The following is a 23,174-nucleotide window of genomic DNA, read 5'->3' on the forward strand; positions in this document are numbered from 1 at the left end:
TGATAGTTTTGTAATAATGTTATCAGGAGACTATCATGTAAACAAGCTCAAAAGAAACAAGAAAGAGATAGCTGAAAAGAAAAATGCTCTAGCATCAACAGCTTACTAGGTTGAACCCCAGTAAATACATTTAAATTATTTGTTTCGTCATTTAACGGATTTTGTTTTTAAGCAAATACATAGGCATGTATGTATTTTAGTAAGAAAGAGAAATTATAGAGTTAAATGTAACAACAATGCCACCACAAAGCAGCAGAAGAGCACAGGCAAAGGATCAAGACAGTCAATGCTAAGATACATCAAGCCAAAAGACAAAACAAAAAACAGTGATAACAAGCAACAGTGCAAACAAACCTCCAGTTCTTCAGTGGTCAACACCCCACTAAGCCCTGAGAAAACTGAGTGAAAACACAAAGATTCACAAACCCAGAGCATGTGCTTTAGAGATTGTGGATAAAAAAACAGGGACTGAAAGTTTATACTACAAAAATGTTTTCATGTGAAATGTTTGAGACTGTTGGTGAAATCTGGTATTTCTTCAGAAACAGTGACAGATTTGTTAAAGCTCTTTGTGAATATTATCATTCTTTGAAGAGAGGGGTGATAGATGGTTTTGTCTTGGTAGCTGCAACACCGGATCTCCAGAGGGCAAAAGGCATACATAAGACATTAAAAATATGTGAACGTTTTTCAAGGGTTAACCTGTAGCCTAAACAAATATGACTAGGCATAGATAGCAAGATTGCACAGACAAAGGGGTGTAAAAGGGGAATGTGCAGGGTTTGACAGAGGGTTATGTCAGGGGTAAGAACAGGGTTGCAGAACAGTTGCTAGGAAAACAAAAGGGAGTTAACTAGGGTTACCATATTTCCACAAACAAAAAAGAGGACACTGGGGGGGGGAAGCCCCGCCCTAGCCCCGCCCCGCCCCATCCACTCCCTCCCAGTTCCCACCCCCTGACTGCTCCCCTCAGAACCCCAACCCCCCCTGCTTCTTGTCCCCTGACTGCCCCCTGCTGAGAACCCCCTACCCTAACTGCCCCCCCCAGGACCCTATCTGTCCCCTGACTGCCCTGACCCTTATCCACTCGCATGGGTGGCAGGGTTGTAGAAATTTTGGTGGTGCCCAGAACCCCCCACCCCACCTGCCTAAGGCTCTGGGAGGGGGGTTGGGTGGGGGGAGGAGGTCTGGGGTGCAGGTCCTGGGCTGGGGATTAGGGTGCAGGAGGGGTGCAGGTTCTGGGATAGAGTTTGGGTGCTGGGTGCAGGCTCCGGGCTGGGGCAGGGGGTGGGTGTGCAGGAGGGGGTGAGGGGTGCAGGCTCTGGGATGGAGTTTGGGGGTGAGAGGCGGTGCAAAGGGAGGGGGTGCAGGCTTTGGGAGGAAGTTTGAGGGCAGGAGGGGGTGTGTGGGAAGGGGGGAGGGGGATTGGGAGGGAGTTTGGGGATAGGAGGGGATGCAGGGCTGAGGGCTGTGGGTCTGGGGATGAGGGGTTCATGATGCAGGAGGGGGCTCAGCGATGGAGCAGAGGATTAGGGTGTGTGGGGATGAGGGCTGGGGCTGGGGGGTTTGGGGTGTTGGAGAGGCTCAGGGCTAGGGTGGAAGGGCAGGGTAAGGGCAGCCTGTCTTCCCATTAGTGGATGGGGGCACTAGGACCCGGGGGCAGCAGACAGCAGTTGCTGCTGGCTCTGGCAGTACACGCAGACAAGGAAGAGGCAGACAGGGAGGGGGGACCCACGGAGGGGGGATGCGCAGAGGAGGGATGGCAGGTGGAAGCTGGGGACCCATCCAACACTCCCCCGCTCCCTAACTGCCCCCCACCCCGGACTCCTCTTACCATTCTGGCTCCACGTGTTTGCAAAACACACTGCCCGGTGGGTCAGTTTGTGTGTTACACAGGACTACAGAGAGAGGGAGGGGGGAGCAGGGGAGGGCTCTGGCTGCTGGAGGCCAATGGGAGTGGGTCAATCGGCCTAGCTGCCCAATCAGCAGCCACACTCTGCATGGAAGGGAGGGAGGGAGGCGAGGGAGAAAACCCCTGGGTATTGTAGTTTTAAGAATGCTTGATAGAGATCTTGTAGGTGCTTGTCTCTATCTGAGGGATTGGAACAAATGCGGTTATATCTTAGAGCTTGGCTGTAGACAATGGATCGTGTGGTGTGTCCTGGATGGAAGCTGGAGGCATGTAGGTAAGTGTAGTGGTCAGTAGGTTTCCGGTATAGGGTGGTATTTATGTGACCATCACTTATTAGCACAGTAGTGTCCAGGAAATGGACCGCTTGTGTGGATTGATCTAGGCTGAGGTTGATGGTGGGATGGAAATTATTGAAATCATGGTGAAATTCCTCAAGGGCTTCTTTTCCATGGGTCCAGATGATGAAGATGTCATCAATGTAGCGCAAGTAGAGTAGGGGCATTAGGGGACGAGAGCTAAGGAAGCGTTGTTCTAAGTCAGCTATAAAAATGTTGGCATATTGTGGGGCCATGCGGGTACCCATAGCAGTGCCACTGACTTGAAGGTATATATTGTCCCCAAATGTGAAATAGTTGGTTGTGAGGACAAAGTCACAAAGTTCAGCCACCAGGTTAGCTGTGACATTATCGGGGATACTGTTCCTGATAGCTTGTAGTCCATCTTTGTGTGGAATATTGGTGTAGAGGGCTTCTACGTCCATAGTGGCCAGGATGGTGTTTTCTGGAAGATCACCGACGGATTGTAGTTTCCTCAGGAAGTCAGTGGTGTCTCGAAGATAGCTGGGAGTGCTGGTAGCATAGGGTCTGAGGAGAGAGTCCACATAACCAGACAAGCCTGATGTTAGGGTGCCAATGCCTGAGATGATGGGGCGTCCAGGATTTCCAGGTTTATGGATCTTGGGTAGCAAATACTCACCAGCAACCACACATCACTGAACAAAACCACTGACCCAGGAACCTATCCTTGTAACAAAGCCTGATGCCAACTCTGTCCACATATCTATTCAAGTGACATCATTATAGGACTTAATCACATCAGCCATACCATCAGGGGCTCGTTCACCTGCACATCTACCAATGTGATATATGCCATCATGTGCCAGCAATGCCCCTCTGCCATGTACATTGGCCAAACCGGACAGTTTCTACGCAAAAGAATTAATAGACACAAATCTGACATCAGGAATCATAATACTCAAAAACCAGTGGGAGAACACTTTAACCCTGTCTGGTCATTCAATGTCAGACCTGAGGATGGCTATCTTACAACAGAAAAACTTCAAAAACAGACTCCAACGAGAGACTGCTCAGCTGGAATTGATATGCAAACTAGACACAATCAGCTCAGGATTGAATAAGGACTGGGAATGGCTGAGCCATTACAAACATTGAATCTATCTCCCCTTGTAAGTATTCTCACACTTCTTATCAAACTGTCTGTACTGGGCTATCTTGATTATCACTTCAAAAGTTTTTTTTCCTCTTACTTAATTGGCCTCTCAGAGCTGGTAAGACAACTCCCACCTGTTTATGCTCTCTGTATGTGTGTATATATATCTCCTCAATATTTATTCCACTCTATACGCATCCGAAGAAGTGGGCTGTAGTCCACGAAAGCTTTTGCTCTAATAAATTTGTTAGTCTCTAAGGTGCCACAAGTACTCCTGTTCTTGTTACTATAGAGAATACTGTGGAGCCAAAGATGGCGTTGGAAGGCGAATCTCCAGTGATTGCATAATGTTCTGTAAAAGTGTGGGCAGAGGCCCAAGTTGCTCCTCTACAGATTTCTGAGATAGGGATATCTTTAAGGAGTGTGACCAAGGTAGAAATTGACCTCGTGGAGTGCATATGGACTCTGGACGGAGGCAGCAGGTTGCGCCCTTGATAACAGTAATTAATGCAACCAGAGACCCATTTGGATAGTCTTTGAGTCAATATCACAGAGCCTTTGGATCTTTCTGTGAAAGAAAGGAAGATCCTAGGGGATTTCTTAGTTTTAGTCCTGTCCAAGTAGAATGCTAGTGTTCTATCATCTATTATATGCAGAATCATCTCCCAGTTGTCACAATGTGGTTTTAGGAAAAAAACAGGGAAATGGATCTGTTGATTCATATGGAAAGTGCAGAGAAAATAGGGAGAAACTTAGGATATGGCCTTAGAGTTACTTTGTCTTTTAAAAAGACCATGAATGCTGGGTGTGTCATCAGGGCTGCTATTTCTCCTATGAGCCTAGCTGAAGTGATGGCAATTAGAAATTGGACAGATGTAAGAGAAAGCAAGTTGCCATGGATTCAAAAGGAGGCCTACTCAAAGCCCTGAGAACTAGGTTAAGATATCAGGCTGGAGCGAGTGGTCTCACATGCAGGAAGAGATTCCCAGTGCTGTTAAGGAATCTACATGTCAGCAGGTGAGCAAACACCAAGTATCTGTCTACCTGGCAGTGGAAAGCCATTTTGCCATGATATATACCTTAAGGGAGCTGAGTGAGAGTTTTGACCTCTTGATGTGTAAAATGAAGTGTAAAATCAGAGGGAGAGAAGATGAGGTTGGGTCTATGTCTTTAGAATGACAAAAAATCTTAGAATCACTCCCATTTTGTAGGTAAGTATGTCGAGTGGTCAACTTTTGGCTGTGTAGCAACACGTCATTCAGCTCGTCAGAGCATTCTGCCTCTAAGCCTTGGAATTAAGAAGGAGCCAAGCCAGGAGGCGGAAGACACGCAGGCTGGGGTGAAGGATCAGCTCATTGTTTTTAGAGAGCAGGTGAGGAATGGGCCGAAGAAGAATTGGAGGACATACTGCCATCTGTGTAAGATAAGGGAAACAGATTTGTCTTGGCCAAGAGGGGACAAACAGAATAACTCTGTCTTTGTCTCGCTGAAATTTCAACAGGAGCTTGGATAGAAGTGGAAACTGGAAAAAGACATACAAGATGTCCCCGTCCCATGGGAGGATGAGGTTTTCTCCCAGTGAATGTTTCCCCAGGCTGGTCCTGGAGCAGTAACGAGGACATTTCTTGTTCCGGTAAGTAGCGAAGAGATCCATAGTCAGGGTTCCACAAAGGGCGAATATATCTAGAAGCATCTCTGAGTTCAGTTCCCATTCGTGGTTATGAGAAAAATTCTGACTGAGACTGTCGGCTGTCACGTTCTGTATCCCTGGTAGATAGACTGCTGAGATGAGCAGATTGTGATGGATGCACCAATTCCGAAGTTTGAGTGCTTCCGTGCAGAGGGAGGGTGATCTGGTAACTCCTTGGTGATTTACATAAAACATACAGGTCATACTGTCCATCATTTTGTGTGGGTGTTCTTGATGAAAGGCAGAAAGTGTGCAGAGACGTTCCTGAGAGCCCTTAGCTCCAAAAGCGTGATATGGAGGGTCACTTCTGTGGAAGGCCATTTTCCCTGAACCTTGTGGTTGAGTAGGTGAGCTCTTCAGACTATTAGAGCTCTTCAGACTCTTCATCCGTCCCAGGGTGGTGAGTTTGTGTAACGGGAGGAACGCTCTCATTTTTACTGCATCAAGGTTGGTGCTGATGAACTCCAATCACTGTACTGGGGTTAGTGCACTGCTACAATGGAGAGAACCTTGGAGAATACCCTGGGAGGAGTAGTCTGTACTGATAATGGTCCAGCCCAAAGGTAAACAGTAGGAATCTCCTGTGTGGTGGTTGTATTGAGATATGGAAGTAGACATTTTGTAGGTCGAGGACCAGAAATCAATCTCCTTGCTCTAGAGCTGGAATAATGGCTGCTAGCTGTGACCATCTTGAACGTCTGCACCTTCCTGTATTTGTTTAATGCCCTTAGATCTAGAATGAGCCTCCAACCTCCCTTCACCTTGGGGATCAGGAAATAATGGGAGGAAAACCCTTTGCTCCTGAGTTGCACCAGGACTGGTTCTATTGTTGATATATATAGATATACATTGTGATTCATATATACATGTAATATGTTATAAGTAATTGAGGCCTGGTATGAATGACGTGTGCGTGACATGAATACGTGTGTTGCAAATTAGCAACTGAAGCAAGAATTCAAGGTCAAGGACTATTAGAACTATTTGTGCAAAAACAATCTTATGTTCTGAGAAAAATACAGATGCTCCCCGGGTTATGCAAACTCGACTTACGGAAATCTGCACTTACGGAAAAAGTTCTGTAAGTTCCATAAGCTTTTTTTTTTTTTTTTGCGTAATTGTCAGGTATACGTTCCTGACTTACGCAAAGCATTCTGGGAGCATCTGTTCGGAAAATCATCAGAAAAGGAAACACCACCTGGACTGATATAAAATTGTACAAGGATTGGAGGAAATGGCATGCCTTGGATCATGGCAGCCCGCCCAGGATTGTCTCTTTGGAATTGTGTGGGTAGAAGGCCTAGTAAACAAAGGCAAAGAACTGATGACACGACGGAATGTACTATAAATGGTTGCCTATGATTTCTGCAAATTTGAGTCGTTTATTGATCCAGAGTCCCGTGTGGATATAGATGTGGTTTTCGCTGGCTCCCCACATCTTATGTTCTTATAATCGGAAGGCATCTCAACTGGCCATCAGGACCATTCTGACCTTTGGACTCTGGTATAGTATGTTTGGGGTGTGAATGTGGAGTGAGTAAGGTTTGTTTTGTAATCAGTAAAGAGCATTTAGAGTATTATATACCAACACTGTGCCTGGTATCTGCTTGCTCCTCATCCCATAGGGAGACTTCTATTGCATGTCTAACACTATAGTCCCTAGGCAAAACAAATGATATATTTCCTGATGAATTAGTTTCTCATGAGAAGGGTCACAGAATCATAGAAGATTAGGGTTGGAAGAGACCTCTGAAGGTCATCTAGTTCAACCCCCAGCTCAAAGCAGGACCAACCCCAACTAAATCATCTCAGCCAGGGCTTTGTCAAGCCAGGCCTTAAAAACCTCTAAGGATGGAGATTCCACCACCTCCCTAGGTAAAGCATTCCAGTGCTTCACCACCCTCTTAGTGAAATAGTTTTCCCTAATATCCAACCTAGACCTCCCCCACCTCAATTTAAGACCATTGCTCCTTGTTCTGTCAGTTGCCACCACTGAGAACAGCCTAGCTTCATCCTCTTTGGAACCCCTCCCCCCATCATGTAGTTGAAGGCTGCTATCAAATTCCCCCTCACTCAGGGAAGGAGGGTTGGAATTGGGGAGGGACATGAATGGCGTAACCATTTGAAATAATCTCCAGGATCCATCTGTCAGAGGTGATATTCTCTCAACTGCTGTGAAAAAGGGCCAGGTGCCTGTTAAAGGGGCATGACAGGTGTGTAGATGGCAGCTGATGTTGCAAGGAATAATTGTTCAGGCCCTCGACCAACTCGTCAAAAGTGCTTAGAAGAGGCGGTCTGAGAGGTCACGGATTCAGGTGCGGACTGCTTCCACTTTTGAGCCCTGGTCCTCTCACGCTGCTGCTCATAAGAGCACTGAAATAGTGGGTATTGAGGAGGTTGTGACCTGTGGTGTGGCTGAGAGGTATATCTTCTCTTCTGTCCCGCAGTGTAGATTCCTAGGCTATATCTACACTACCATGGTAAGTCGACCTAAATTATGCTACTCCAGCTACCTGAATAATACAGTTGGAGTCGATGTAGCTTAGGTCTACACTGTACTGGGTCGATGGGAGAAGCTCTCCCGTTGACTTACCTTACACCTCTCGTTCCCGGTGGAGTACCAGAGTCGAACAGAGAGTGCTCTGCCGTTGATTTAGTGGGTATTCACTAGACCCGCTAAATCGACACATACACACCCGTGCATCGATCGCAGCAGTGTCAATCCCCTGGTAGTGTAGACATAGCCTTAGGGAGCACAATGTGGCCTGGGAATCCTTCAGAGTGTGGAGAGAAGAACCTGTCTTCTCCGTGAAGAGTTTTGGCCCTTCAAACTGGAAGTCTTCTGCAGAAAGGTGTAGCCAAGAAACCTGCTACTACTCATTACTACTGTCATGGAGACCAGGCGGGCCGCTCTATCAGCTACATCCAGTGCTGCCTCTAGCACAAGTCTGGCTATTAACTGACCGTCTCTGAGAATGGCCTGAAACTGCTGCTTTTGTGTCTCCAGTAAATGTTCCAGAAATGCATTGAGTTTCCCATAATTAGTAAAATCATATTTGGCCATTACAGTTTGGTAATTCACAGCTCTGAACTGTAATGTTGCCGACAAATACGCTGTCCTGCCAAGCCTGATCATATGGGGTCGACCTGGCATGATGTTGCTTGCTTCGTGCATTAACCACATCCACTACGATGAAGTTGGGTTGTGGATGTTGAAACAAGAAGTCTGCCTTTTGGGGAGGGATGTAGTATTTTTTTGGCTCTCTTGCTGGTTGGTGCAATGGAGGCTGGTGTCTGCCAGATGACTTTGGTAGGATCTAGAATCACCTCATTAATTGAGAAGGCAATTCTGAATGAGGAGGAGGTGTGCAGAATATCCATCCACTTGTGATGTGTATCTGCCACCTCCTGTAGGGGAATCTGCAGCTTATCTACCACCCTCTTGATAAGATCCAGAAAGTTCTTAAAATCATCACCTAGTGATGGGGGGAGGCATTACAGACTCATCTCGTGGAGATGAGGAGAAGTTTGCTGAAGGGGTAGCTTCCCCTTTGAGCCCTTCTTTCTGTTCTGAAAAAGCTTCCTCCTCCCCTGGCTTGGGGGCTCTGGACAGCTAGGCTGTAGGAGACCATCTGGTGGACTCTCTCTGAGAAACACTGGATGGCCGCAACATGTGGGATGTGTATGTCGCCCAAGGATCACAATACAGCCATAGGGGGTGGGAGGGCATGGGCAGTGGAGTTACCCCAGGGGGCCCATACCATGATCGTGGGTTCGCTCAATGGACGGTGGGCCACAATGAGGGGCCACGAAAATGACCTCCTCCTGGCCACTGTCAGACTCAGCACTGAGTAACAGTGGCGTTGACTGGGGTATTGGTGGTACATGGCCCGGTGCCAAGAGTGATTTTGGGTGCCAGGATGTGTAGGTACCAAGTAATGGGGATTGCAGTTCTTCCCCACCCATCAGGTCTCTTTTAGAAATGGTATGGTAATTGTCTTTCCCTAGGTCCTGGGGCCACAGGTCTCCAGGGTACCAGAGCTTATGGGTGCTGGCTGGTGAGTCTTGCCCACATGCTCAGGGTTTAGTGATTGCCATATTTGGGGTCGGGAAGGAACTTTTCTCCAGGGCAGATTGGCAGAGGTCCTGGCAGATTTTCGCCTTCCTCTGCAGCGTGGGGCATGGGTCACTTGCTGGAGGATTCTCTGCACCTTGAGGTCTTTAAACCATGATTTGAAGACTTCAATAACTCAGACATAGGTTGGCGTTTGTTACAGGAATGGGTGGGTGAGATTCTGTGGCCAGTGTTGTGCAGGAGGTCAGACTAGATGATCATAATGGTCCCTTCTGACCTTAACGTTTATGATTCTAACTACTACTTATGGTAATGGTGCAGCTAGGGAAGGGAGGACTAATTGCTCCCTTGGAGGTCAAAGGCCTGTTGAGGAGGAACTGAGGGAGGGTTCGCCCATGCAGTAGCAGCCTCGAGGCAGATGAGGTGTGAACACCAAGGGAGGAGAAACTGCTTCTGTAGTTGGATAGCCATTCACAGTCTTTGTTTAATCCTGATCTGATGGTGTCAAATTTGCAAATGAACTGGAGCTCAGCAGTTTCACGAGGGAGGGAGAGTACACATGTGGGCTCAACGAACACTGCTACCAAAAATCTCTGATTAGAGGCACAGGGGTGCACATACAACTATAGTAACTCCTCGCTGCAATAATGATTGTGCAGCTTGGTTGAGGTGGTGGAGTCAGGGGGTGGAAGAGGGTGGGATATTTCCCAGGGAATGCCTTACTGCTAAATGATGAACTAGCACTTGGCTGACACATTGCTCAAGGGTTAACATATTGGTGTTAATGTAGCCTCACACTCTACAAGGCAGCATGAATGCGGAAGGAGACACAGCATGGCAGAGAGAGACAGAGATACACACCGTGTGCATGTGCGTGAGAGAGAGAAAGAGAGGGAGAGACAGAGACATACACTAGGTGTGTGAGAGAAATGTGCATTTCCCCTTTAAGTACGTTGACTCCACTCTAAGTACACTGCCTTTTTAAGTAGATCAGCAAGCTGAGACAGCAGCTGCTGCCAGCAAGCTCCCTCCATCCTGAGCCCTGTCATGTCCCCTCCTCCCCCGCTCTTTGGAGATGGGGTACAGGAGTGGGGGGAGGGGGACACCAGACATTAGCACCCCTCTTCTCCCCTGTTCTGCACAGCAAGCAGGAGGCTCCCGAGAGCAACTCCAAGGCAGAGGGCAGGAGCAGCACACAGCAGTGGGGGGAGGGACAGCTGAACTGCCCAACAATTGATAGCCTGCTGGGTGGCTGCTGCACAGGGAACTTAGGGGAGCTGATGGGGGGCTGCCGGTCCACCATGGTTCCAAGCCCCTACCAGCTAGCTCCAACGGGCTGCTCTTCCTGAAAGCAGTGGACAAAGCAGGCGGCTGCCAAATGACATTATAAGGGAGCATTGCACAACTTTAAACGAACATGTTCTCTAATTGATCAGCAACGTAACAATGAAACAATGTTAACTATTGTTAAACAATTTTAAGTGAGGAGTTACTGTACAGTGGAGCACCCATATGGACACTACTTGAAGAAGAACCAGGGATGACTTGTCTGCTGAAGGTTTCTTAAATCAGGCCTTTAAACTGGTACAGTATAATAGAGAGACATTTTGATGGGATATTACACCTTGTTGTGACAACTGTAAAAAACAAGGGTGGAGCTGGCCATAGAGTTTTAAATTCTACCCCCAATAGTCTAATCATCAATAAAAAGAGACAGTATTTAGTAGACCTAACACCAGTAATAATCTGTGTCTTGGCTGTTGAATCTGATGGGAAACCCTCAGCTGGAGAATGAGAAAGCTGCATGAGAAACTGGGGTGATCAAATAAAAAGAAAGGTCATGCTTAGCCATGTAGCAGTGTTTGAATAGCATTTACAGGTCAACATACAGGTGGTGCTTTATACGCAGGAAGTGAGATGGCAGGTTTGCATCCTGAAATTTTTTTCAGCCTGCTACATGATGAGCATTAGTTTGGGGTTCTGGATGTAAAAAAGCTTTTTGATTTGAGAAATTATTGGGTTTTGCTACAGGTTGTATAGTCACAGACACACGTGCAAGTTTGAGTGCTGACTCTGCTTGATCACAACATGTGCAGACAATACAGATGTGCAGCTGAGATGCCCTAGCTGTATTGCAGGTAAACACTGTATTGCAGTGTTTAGACAGACACGTAGACTTGGCATCAGAAAACTAGGTTGAATGCCTGTCCTAAACTTTAGGTGCCAAGTGTCATCTCATATGAACACCGGGCACAAATGCAAATGGAGGCACTTTAAGCAGTATTAGGCCCTGATCTCTGGTGATGTAGACAGTCAGCTGTGTTTTATGGACAACATTAAAAAGGTTGAATTATAAGAAAAGTATATATTTTATTATTTTGAATGCATCCAGGAGACAGGGTTGCATGTACCTAAAGCCAGACAAATTCTGGGAATTTAAGAGAGAAAAACATCTATCTTTTTTAAGACCTTTATTGGAAAAAAATTCCAAGACTACCCATTCATAGCACTCAAAAGGCTATGATGCATTGTGACATACTGGGGCACATTCCAGACTAGCGGAGGGCTATGTCACCCCTGCCCTGCAACCTTGGGTGCCTTACAATGTCTTGCTGTAGTAGCTCCCACCTGGGCTGTTCACAAATAGCCGTCCAGTATGCAAGCCACACCCTGAGTGTCTATGTGTAACTGCAGCCTGTCAGCTACACCCTTGCTCTAACCAGATTTGATTATACTGCAGGGTGACCCCAACACCCCCCCAGCCCTGGATCTTCAAGAAATGTACATCCAGAAATATATGTCCTGTACTGCCCAGCACTCTCCTGGACAATATAAATATATTAAGACTGTTATTCATTTAAATTTAAGGGAATGATATGCCATCTTACTTCCTTAAAGTTACCCAGACACTTCAGTTTAAATACACTGGACTAGATAAAACAGTAAAACAAGTTTATTAACTACAAAGAGATAAATTTTAAAGTGAATATAAGTAATGAGATATAAAAGTCAGAAATGGTTACAAGAAAAGTAAAGATAAAATGCTTACTTTTATCTATTTAACAAATTATATTAGTTGCAAAGAAAACTCTCTCACCACATGCTCCAACAGATTACTGACCAAACTCCCAGGTTAGGACCGCTTCCATAGAGTCCAATGGCTGTTTCCTTTTGTCTTGTCAGGTGTGGAGAATGAGGTGGGCGGTAGGAGAGGGAGGGGTGCCTTGGGATATTGGTCCCTCCTGTTTATAGTTTCAGTCCCCTCTTGAAAAACATTTCCAGCTGGGTATCAGGAGACAAAACGTCCATGGGGAAGGATGTTCCCTGCTGATTTTTCCTCGCCTATTTGAGCTTCTTTTGTTTTCTCTCCCTGCTTGATGACTCTGTTTACTGCTTAAATGCAAATTAAGGAAAGCACACATTCCTTCCATTGTTTAAGACAGACTTGCCTTTTGCCTGGGCTGTGGGGTTTGGAACATTTGTTAATAACATCATACAGGGGAATCTTATAACTTCATATACAATGTTGCCACACAGATTTTAGACAATACTGATCAGCAAATTATGAATTTTCAAATATCTCAAAAGGATTCTTTGTACAAAGATGATTACAATAGTGTGTAGGGAGTGAATAAAGGAGTGTATTCTGTCACATGCACACTTCGTTGTTAGACAATTACCGACAGAAAAGATGTGTGCAGAACTGATCACTCATGATGGTAAAATAGTATTTGTGAAAGTTAAAGTCCTCATTTTATAGGCCTGGACTACACTACAGAGTTAGGTCGAATTTAGCCGCGTTAGGTCGATTTTAAAATTACTGTGTCCACACAACCAACCCCGTTCCCTCGACCAAAAGGGCTCTTAAAATTGACTTCTGTACTCCTCCCTAGCAAGGGGAATAGCACTAAAATCGACCTTGCTGGGTCGAATTTAGGGTAATGCGGACACAAATCGACATTATTGGCCTCCGGGAGCTATCCCAGAGTGCTCCATTGTGACTGCTCTGGGCAGCACTTTGACCTCCAATGCACTAGCCAGGTACACAGGAAAAGCCCCGGGAACTTCTGAATTTCATTTCCTGTTTGGTCAGCGTGGTGGCAGCACTGGTGACCATGCAGTCCCCCCAGAATCACAAACGAGCTCCAGCATGGAGCGAACGGGAGACACTGGATCTGCTTGCTGTATGGGGAGAAGCATCTGTGCAGGCCGAACTCCCATCAAAAAGAAGAAATGTAAATATATTTGCCAAAATCTCGCAGGACATGTTGGACAGAGGCTACAACAGAAGAACACAGCAGTGCCATGTGAAAGTTAAGAAGCTCAAGCAAGCCTACCAAAAGACAAAGGAGGCAAACGGTCACTCTGGATCAGAGCCCAATGCATGCCACTTCTATGACCAGCTGCATGGCATTCTAGGTGGGGACCCTACCACTATTCAACCACTGTCCATGGACACCTGCAAGGGGGGAATCTTATGCAACAGGGAGGAGGATTTTGCGGATGAGGAAGAGGAGGAGGAGAATGCGCAGCAGGCAAGTGATGAATCCATTCTCCCTGGCAGCCAGGAACTTTTCTTCACCCTGTAGCCAATACCCTCCCAAGGTGGGATCCCCAACCCTGAAGCCGGAGAAGGCACCTCTGGTGAGTGCACATTTGTAACTACAGTACAGGGTTTAAAAGCAATGGTGTTTCATGTTTGATTTGCCCTGAAGAACTGGGATGCATTCGCGGCCAGTACAACTACTGGAAAGGTCTGTTCACATGTCTGGGGATGGAGCAGGAATCCTCCAGGGACATCTCCATAAAGCTCTCCTGGAGGTACTCTGAAAGCCTCTGCAGAAGGTTTCTGGGAAGGGCTGCCTTATTTAATCCTCCATGGTGGGACACTTTACCACACCAAGCCAGTAGCAAGTATTCTGGAATCATTGCAGCACAAAGCATGGCAGTGAATGGTCCTGGGTTTTGGTCACATTCAAGCAACATTCGGTCTATATCTTTCTGTGTTAGCCTCAGTAGAGTGATATCATTCATGGTCACCTGGTTGAAATAGGGGAATTTTTGTAAGGGAATAGTAAAAGGACCCCATTCATGCTGGGCTGTTTGCGCTTGGCTAAAAGGGATCATCCCAAAGAATAGTCACGCGGTGGTGGGGAGGGGTGAAGGGATCATCCCAGAGAATAGCCATGCAGCAGGGGGGAAGGGTAGCCACACGGTGGGGTGGGGGAAGTGTGTGCTGCACATCCACCCGAAAACCACAGCCCCTCCTTTTAAATGTGAAACCCAAGCCATTGCTTGCTCTGGGAAAGGAGGGCGCTGAAGTTTGAAAACATTTTCACATATTATCAAGGCGTTAGAAGCCAAACCCGTGTACCCTTTGGCTTACCATAGCTGCCTGGAAACTGAATTCTGTTGCCCAGCTGTGTGTGATGTGTCACCATACTGGCAAGCGCTCAATATAAAAGGCAAAATGTGACCTTGTACCTAAAGCACATGTGCTGTCTGCTGTGAATTGCTTGATTCACTGTGAAAGAGTCTCCCTTTTGTTCTCAGAAATGTATCCTCTTAAATTTTATTCACCCTTTTTATCTTCCCCCCAGGTACAAATGTTTCTATGCTCCCCCATCATCTCCGTCCCTGAGGAGATCGCAGATTAGAAGGCAAAAAAAACCACACTCACGATAACATGTTTTCTGAGCTCATGCAGTCCTCCCACACTGATATGGCACAGCTTAGTGCATGGAGACATTCAGTGGCAGAGGCCAGGAAAGAATTAAGTGAGCACGAAGAATGGAGGCAGGATGCGATGCTGAGGCTAATGGGGAAGCAAACGGACATGATGAAGCATCTGTTGGAGCTGCAGGAAAGCCAAGAAGAGCACAGCCCCCGGCTGCATCCACTGTATAACTGCATGCCATCCTCCCCAAGTTCCATATCCTCCTCACCCAGACGCCGAAGAACGCGGTGCGGGAGGCTCCGGACACCCAGCCACTCCACTCCAGAGGATGGACCAAGCAACAGAAGGCTGTCATTCAAACAGTTTGATTTTTAGTGTGGCTACAATAAACAATGTGGCCTTGTCCTTCCCTGCTCTCCCATCCCATCCGGGCTACCTGGTCAATTCTCTCTTTTTTTTTTTTAATTAATAAAGGAAGAATTCATGGTTTCAAAACAATAGTTACTTTATTTCGAAGGGGAGAGAGTGGTTGGCTTACAGGGAATTAAAATCAACAAAGGGGACAGGTTTGCATCAAGGAGAAACACACACAACTGTCACACCGAAGCCTGGCCAGTCATGAAACTGGTTTTCAAAGCCTCTCTGATGTACAGCGCGCCTTGCTGTGCTCTTCCAATCACCCTGGTGTCTGGCTGTTCAAAATCGGACACCAGGCAATTTGTCTCAACCTCCCACCCCGCCATAAATGTCTCCCCCTTACTCTCACAGATATTATGGAGCACACAGCAAGCAGCAATAACAATGAGAATGTTGCTTGCGCTGAGGTCTGACCTACTCAGCAAACAGCGCCAGAAAGCTTTTAAACATCCAAAGGCACATTCTACCACCATTCTGCACTTGCTCAGCCTATAGTTGAACTGCTCCTTACTACTGTCCAGGCTTCATGAGCCATGGGAGCAAGCGGTAGGCTGGCTCCCCAAGGATAACTATTGACATTTCAACATCCCCAACAGTAATTTTCTGGTCTGGAAAGTAAGTCCCTTCTTTCAGCTGCTCAAACAGCCCGGAGTTCCTAAATATGCCAGCGTCATGCACCTTTCCTGGCCATCCCACGTTGATGTCGGTGAAACATTCCTTGTGATCCACCAGTGCTTGCAGCACCATTGAGAAGTACCCGTTGTGGTTTATGTACTGGTTGGCAAGGTGGTCCGGTGCCAAGATGGGGATATGCGTTCCGTCTATCGCCCCACCACAGTTAGGGAAACCCATTGCAGCAAAGCCATCCAGTATGACCTGCACATTTCCCAGAGTCACTACCCTTGATAGCAGAACATCAATGATTGCATTGGCTACTTGGATCACAGCAACCCCCACAGTAGACTTGCCCACTCCAAATTGATTCCCGACTGACCGGTAGCAGTCAGGCGTTGCAAGCTTCCACAGGGCTACCGCCACTCGCTTCTCAACTGTCAGGGCAGCTCTCATCTTGGTATTCCTGCACTTCAGGGTGGGGGAAAGCAACTCACAGAGTTCCAGGAAAGTGGACTTACGCACTGGAAAGTTTCGCAGCCACTGTGAATCATTCCATACCTGCAACACTATGCGGTCCCACCAATCTGTGCTTGTTTGCCTGGCCCAGAATCGGCATACCAGTGTATCAACCAGCCCCACTGCCGCCATGATGTTCCAATTGCCACAGCCAGTGCTTTCAGGAACGTCTGTGTCCATGTCCGCATCAAAATCCTCCTCGTGCTGGCGTCTCTTAGCCCAGATCTGCATATACTCCAGGATAATGTGCGAGGTGTTTACAATGCTCACAACAGCAGCGGTGACGGTGAACTGAGTGGGCTCCATGCTTGCCATGGTATGGTGTCTGAACGGGTAACCCAGGAAAAAAGGCGCAAAACGATTGCCTGCCGTTGCTTTCACGTAGGGAGGGGCGACTGACGACATGTACCCAAAACCACCCGTAACAATGTTTTTGCTCCATCAGGCTTTGGGAGCTTAACCCAGAATTCCAGTGGGCTGCAGAGACTGCAGGAACTGTGGGATAGTTACCCACAGTATACCACTCCGTAAGTCAATGCTAGCCACGGTAATGAGGATGCATTCCGCCGACTTAATGCGCTTAGTGTGGACATACGCAATCAACTGTATAAAATTGATTTCTAAAAATTGACTTCTATAAAATTGACCTAATTTCGTAGTGTAGACATACCCATAGACTCTAAACTTTTCGCCTATGAAGTTTATCACCTGGGAGATGGGAGTTGGATGGTTGTGAAGGTATTTCCCATATCTTTTTTTAATACTTTAAAAAAACCAAAATTATGTGGGATCTATGTCACGGGTGGGGCACCATGGCATTGACAGCATGTTGGGTAAATAGCAGAATGTCTAGACTAGTTCTGGGACAACCAATATAAGACATTTGATTTGCAGAAAGCACTTGTATATTATTGTCAGCAGGATGTTAAAATTTTGACATGGATCTGCAGCCTATACAAAGAAGAAATCATGAAAATGACAAATGGGAGATATCATAGGCGCCGACTCTGTGGGTGCTCCGGGGCTGCAGCACCTATGGGGGAAAAATGGTGAGTGCTGAGCAACCACCGGCAGCTCCCCAATCAGCGCCTCCCGCTCCTCCCTGCACCTCCCACCCATTGGCGGCCCTGCAGATCAGCGATTCCCCCTCCCTCCATGTGCCTCCCACCTGCTGCAAACAGCTGTTTCGTGGCATTCAAGGAGGCTGGGAGGGATGGGGAGGAATGGGGATGTGGCACGCTCAGGGGAGGGGGCGGAACTGGGCGGGAAGAGGTCGGGTGGGGGTGGAGCAGGGGCAGGAAGAGGCGGGGTGGGGTGGGGCCTTGTGGGAAGGGGTGGATTGGGAGCAGGGCCTGGGGCAGAGTCGGGGGTTGAGCACCCCACGGCAGTTTGAAAGTTGGCGCCTGTGGGAGATATTGCAGGGAAAGGTCTGGTAAATTCAGAGGTGTAAAGGTAAAATTGTTTATAGATGATTTCCAGTACATAACACTGGCATCTGTCTGCACAGTTACATATAGGTTTATATTTTTTACAGTCCAACACCATAGCACTTCTCCCTCCAGACAACTATTACAGACAAAAAAAGAGATATTTGACTCCAGCTATTCAGTGGCTGTTGTATACTGCACACAAAGAAAATATTCAGATATTGCATGCATTACAGGATGGGTATAGACCCCTACTTTCTGGATGGTTACACTGTCACTGACAGGGAATGTATGGCCTACGAATGTAATGGGTGTTTTTCCCGTGGCTGTGTCACTTGTTATTGTGAAAAAATGTAGAACATTACAATAGGGACAACTTTCAGGTTTTTTTATTACAAGAAACAGCTCATGACTGATTATCTAAGGGGTATGTAGTCAAAATCTCAGGGAGCATGAGTGGAATGTGATGATAGAAACAGATTGGGAGCCTTCAAATTTCTTAAACAAAGCCCAAATGACTCAACTTCTAATGCCTAAGAATGTTCTTATTGGGGGGAGGACTAATGCTATTTGCCTGTATTACAAACCTAAACCCGGGGAAGAAATCCACAATTATGATTTTATCAGTTTGTACCCTTTTGTAAAAAAAACCAAAGAATACTGGACACTCCAAAATTGTTCATGACAAATTTGGCTCCCTCACAAATAATTTTGGAATTGCAAAAGTTAAAGTGCACCCCTTATAAGACATCCTTTTCCCCATTGTTACTTATCAGAGTGGGTGGCAAACTTACATTCCTGGTATGCTGTACCTGTACAGACATTGAGCAGTAGGAGACATGCACCCACACTTAGGGGACAGGGCCATCATGGGGATTTGCTGCACTGTGGAATTGAAGGGGGATATCAAAGAGGTATGTGGTGGCAAAAATCTATTAAATTTGGAATATTGAAAAAAAAATTGACAAACTCTTTTCTAAGTACATAAAATTACACCTTGTAGTAGGTTTGGGCCGAGGTTCGGCCCTCAGCTGGGCTGTGGGGTGTCCCACCGCCTCGCTCTGGTCCGGCGGCAGTCTGGGACAACAGGCACATGATTAGGGGCTCAGGCCCTGTCATAACCATTAAGGGAAGAGTAACAGCTGTCCTGTGTACAGTACTATAAAATCCCTCCTGGCCAGAGACTCCAAAATCCTTTTCCCTGTAAAGGGTTAAAAAGCTCAGGTAACCTGGCTGGCATCTGACCTAAAGGACCAATAAGGGAACAAGATACTTTCAAATCTTGGGGGGGGGGGGGAAGGCTTTTGTTTGTGCTCTTTGTTTGGGTTTTCATTCGCTCTTGGGACTGAGAGGGACCAGACATCAATCCAGGTTCTCCACATCTTTCTAAACAAGTCTCTCCTATTTCAAACTTGTAAGTAAATAACCAGGCAAGACGTCTTAGTTTTACTTTGTTTTCTCAACTTGTAAATGTACCTTTTACTAGAGTGTTTATCTTTGTTTGCTGTACTTTGAACCTAAGACTAGAGGGGAGTCCTCTGAGCTCTTTAAGTTTGATTACCCTGTAAAGTTATTTTCCATCCTGATTTTTACAGAGATTATTTTTACCTTTTTCTTTAATTAAAAGTCTTCTTTTTAAGAACCTGATTGATTTTTCCTTGTTTTTAGATTCAAGGGGGTTGGATCTGTATTCACCAGGAGTTGGTGGGAGGAAGGAGGGGAATGGTTAATTTCTCCTTGTTTTAAGATCCAAGGGGTTTGGATCTGTATTCACCAGGGAATTGGTGAAAGGTTTCAAGGGCTTCCTAAGGAAGGGAATTAGCTTTGAGATGGTGGCAGCGGACCAGAGCTAAGCTGGTAGTTAAGCTTAGAAGTCTTCATGCAGGCCCCCACATTGTACCCTAAAGTTCAAAGTGGGGATACAGCCTTGACATGGTGGCATAGCGGTGGGATTCATTTTAAACCCAAAAGCCAGTAAGATTTTTTTTTCCTTCTAGCTGCTTCGAAAGCAGAGCTGAAGGTAGATGCATATCTTATCTCTCCTTGCCTGAAGGCAGAGGTGTTAAGTTTTTTTTAACAGGAGCCTTTGTTAAGAGAAGGGTTCAATTAATGAGCAAACGACTGGTAAAAGGAATTTACAAGCTGAATTGGTCTGACCCTGTGCTAAGGGCCCCAGACTTTGAGAAACCGTTCCTAGTAACCACAGATGCGTCCGAGCGAGGTGTGGGAGCAGTTTTAATGCAGGAAGGACCGGATCAAGAATTCCATCCTGTTGTGTTTCTCAGCAAGAAACTGTCTGAGAGGGAAAGCCACTGGTCAATCAGCGAAAAGGAATGCTACGCCATTGTGTATGCACTGGAAAAGCTACGCCCATATGTTTGGGGACGGCGTTTCCAACTACAAACAGACCATGCTGCGCTACATTTCGGGAGCTTCTAACAAAGTGGCTGATGCACTCTCCCGGGAAAGTTTCCCAGAATCAACCGGTTAAAAATTGTTCTTGGAATGTGGAACATATTGTTAGTTTTTATATAATCACTAGTATGCCTTACCGCGGGTCCAGACGTGGCAGGGAGGCTCCCCCGTCGATGCCGCGTACTCCTCTCACCGAGCTGGAGTACCGGCGTCGACGGCGAGCACTTCCGGGATCGATCCGGGATCGATTGCCTGCCGCCGGATCCTCCGGTAAGTGTAGACGTACCCTTAGGGTCTGGTCATGCTCCCACTGATGCCAATGGAAAAACTCCCATTGATTTCAATGGCTCAAGCCCTTCAAGCATCTTCCCTACTTCTATTTTAAAACAAACATTATTTTTAAAAATATTTTTAAACTTCACGGGGAACCACTTTCCATTTGCACTAGTAAGATCTGCAGAAAATGTGCCACTAGTTCACTTTGTTGAACTGAAAGAGAATTACAAATGTCATCTGCTCCACTAGAAGAAAATCTGGCCAGTGCTCCCACAAGAATTAAATAAATATCTTGGCAGTCTGGGAAGCATGCATTCTGGAGTCATTCACAATACAATAGATGATAAAATCTCCCATCCCAGATCATTCTGCTAATCCCCAGTGAACCAGGGAATTGGTGTTTATTAAAAAAAAAAAAAATAGTGGCCTTCTTTTGCTAACACAATGATCGGTTCTCTGCTCCAAGAATGAGAGGATATAACATGATCTTAAAATATTCTGACTGCTAATATTTCAAGAACATGTTGGAATCTCCAGCTCCTCTCAAATGCATAGAGAAACATAACAACAGATAAAGACAATAATATGGTGGAACAGTAAGCTCGTTTTCTGAACTTGTTGAAATAGTGGGTTTAATTCACTTCAGTAAGAAAGGCCTGTTATGTTGAGAGTGTTCGTATTAGGACATGTTCCAACAAACTACACTTTGATTTCATTTGTTTCTTTAAAGAAAATCTATCTAACCTTAAATGATACTAGCCTCACTGGTGCCTTTTAGCCAGTACTTTTGAGTTCATTACAGCAGCTGAGTTGTTTGGCTTGCTTATCTGTAAGACTCAGAAATACACTGGCTAATACTCGTCCTAATCCTGCGAAGACTCATGCACATGCTTGACTTTTCACACTGAGAGTAGTCTCATTGAAACCAATAAAACTATTCATGTTGGATAAAATTATGCATATGCATACATCTTTTTAGGATCAAGGCTGTCCTCTGTGCTGCATGATTACCATGCTGGCAGCCTATCAACATTCCCACAATTTAATCTCTCAAAGTGCCTTCAGTACCATTTATCAGAAAGCACTGTTGTAATATACTCCCTAAAAAAAAAGTACAAATATGTCAGCAGTCTACAGATACTAGTGCACATAGCAAAGTATTCAAATGCATGTGGGTTTCCAACATCCCCTTGTTTGACAGATTAAACACCTGAAGTTGTCTGCCTTGATTAGGCTCTCGTGTCTGAATGCATTCTGGTGTCAAAGTGACCTGATCACTTACTCCACGCATCTATCAGTTCCAGCCTTCAACTGCAATGGCATTGATAATTTAAGTGGCTAAATCATAGATGGCTACTACTTGAAATAATTATGGCTTTTGGGGTCTATTACTTTACATTTTGCAGGGGTGATGTTCAACCTCTTAATGTATTTGTTCCTTAACTGTCATGGAGAACTTATTAGAGGAGAGCTAGATAATAACATGACACTGATTCCTCCCCTTTGTTTCTATCCACTTCCACAGCTGTCCAGACTCTTCATTCCAAAGAAGACCTTGAAGGTCTGTAAAAGCAGCTGGAAACGAGGAGCCAGATTTGGGTGCCTGTATTAGGGATGTCTATAGAGGAGGAAAGGAGATGTGGCTCCAGTCCCCGAGGACTGCTGCTAAGTGAAAGAGAAATGTCCATGGGGGAAGGAATTGAGGCATCCAGACTGTATGTACTGGACAGCAGAGGACCAGACAGATGGTCTGTGCTTTGGGGGAGAGGAGAAGCAAGTGGCAGGGAAACACGTGCAGAGACGGGGAGGAGAAGGGGTCTAGATGACAGAAGCATATGCAGGGAAACAAAGGAACAGAGAAAAGCATTGTAGAGAACACAGAATACTTCACTAATATTGCCTTTCCATGTATTTTGGGAACCCCTGTCCTGCTTACTCCATTATAAAACCTCCAGTTATAAAGGCTGCTAAGCATGAAACAGACTGTCTCTGGGTGCTTATTGTTTAAAGTGATAATTTATGTCTATTCTTAAACCATCATTTCAAAATTGGCCAATGCCCAAATATGAGACTATCTGAACTCCACTGTCTGTAGTTTGGGATCTGGACTATTTAATTCTTTTATTATCTTGAGATGGGCTCACTTACCAGCTCCCTATGAATCAGCTACCTTGCTCCCCACTTACACACTCTCTCTCTCTCAGGACCTCCATTCCTTAGTGGTGGGGGATAGCCAGCTTGTGATAACTCCCCTCCTCCAACCCCAGGCCTCCTCTAGCAACAACAAAAAATATTCTTATATTTTTTTCCATTGAAACAGCATACCAGCCAACCTCTCTCTTTGGTACCATGTTCTTTTTCCTAGCTTGCACCTTAGCTTGTTTATATTTCTATGGGGCTTTTATGTTGTGTTTCCTCTTTTCTTTCCTTGATGCTCATTTCCACAGAGTACTTCACTGATTAGGCTGCACTGCACTGGTCCTACCTTGCACTCTTAGGACCAAACCCTGTCCCTTTGGCATGCCATATGTGCAAGGAGCATTCTGGATCACTATGGCCCAGCCTGGAGCCAAGGCTACCCCTGGAATCCCAAGGAGGGAAGTCATTCCAGAGGCCCATAACCCTGTGCCTTGGCTATGAGGCCTTGAACCCTGGATAACGAGGTCCTGAGCATGTGACAGCCTTCCTGACAGCTCGGGGGGGGG

Source organism: Trachemys scripta, chromosome 2 (assembly GCF_013100865.1).
Source record: "Trachemys scripta elegans isolate TJP31775 chromosome 2, CAS_Tse_1.0, whole genome shotgun sequence".
Classification (NCBI taxonomy): Eukaryota; Metazoa; Chordata; order Testudines; family Emydidae; genus Trachemys; species Trachemys scripta.